Below are 1,004 nucleotides of genomic sequence, written 5' to 3'. Positions count from 1 at the left end.
GATAGGCATCGCTGATATCATATTCGTTGATGTTTACATTTATTGATTCAGCTATTGTTTTAACTACATTGTACTCATTAATTTGTTTATCATGTATATTTTTTATTTCAATTTTTTTACTAATAATTTGTTGTTCTAATTGGTTGATCTTGATATCTCTTTGTTTCATCTCATTTTTGTTTTCCTTGATTTCTTCTCTCATCTCTCCCATTTGAGTTACAAGATTAGAAAGAGTTAAAGTGATCTGTGACAGGGAAGCCTTTATCTCTTCTTTATAAGAGACATCTGATTGGGAGACATTAATCGCTAATTGTTCAACCGAAGTTTTGAGCTCTTTAATATTGTTTTTAACATCGTTGATTTCTGACTTGACTTCGTTAACCTCTACTTTAACCTCAGCTTTAATTGTACAGATGCTAGATTGCAATTCATTTAATGAGATGGAGTCTTTAAATCGTTTTGTATGCTCATTATCTTTTTCATCACTTTCCCTTTGTTGTTTTTGTTGAGATTTGTCATGGTATAATACTACTTCATATGAATTGTTGATTGTAGATTTATTTCGGGGCTTGCATATATGGCATCTCCAACACATTTTGCGCTCTCCGTTCATGCTGGAGTATGTAGTTTCGGAGAGGGGACAGCAGGGGTTGAAGTGAAAGTTGTTATTGCAATTGTAACATTTTACATAGTTACTCGGCAGTGGCTCAGAGCACTGTTTGCAAGTGTATATCATTATTGGCAAAGAGACCATTATTCGCGTTCTTTATTTTATTTTTCTTTTAAGAGAATATTTATGTTTAAAATAATAATTTGGTTTTTGTTAAAATAATATAATATTTCAATATTAACACGATAATTTATTAAAAGTTTTATTCACTATTTAATGCAAATAAACTAAATTCACTTGTTTTTTATTAAAATTGTTTTTATGGCAGGTTTTCACATGAAATAATAAGCAGTTTTGAGAGCACGTTATAAACACATCCGTATAAGTCCGCAAC

Source organism: Lucilia cuprina, chromosome 6 (genome assembly GCF_022045245.1).
Source record: "Lucilia cuprina isolate Lc7/37 chromosome 6, ASM2204524v1, whole genome shotgun sequence".
NCBI lineage: Eukaryota > Metazoa > Arthropoda > Insecta > Diptera > Calliphoridae > Lucilia > Lucilia cuprina.
The sequence above is the reverse complement of the archived record's forward strand: the minus strand, read 5'-3'. Positions refer to the sequence as shown.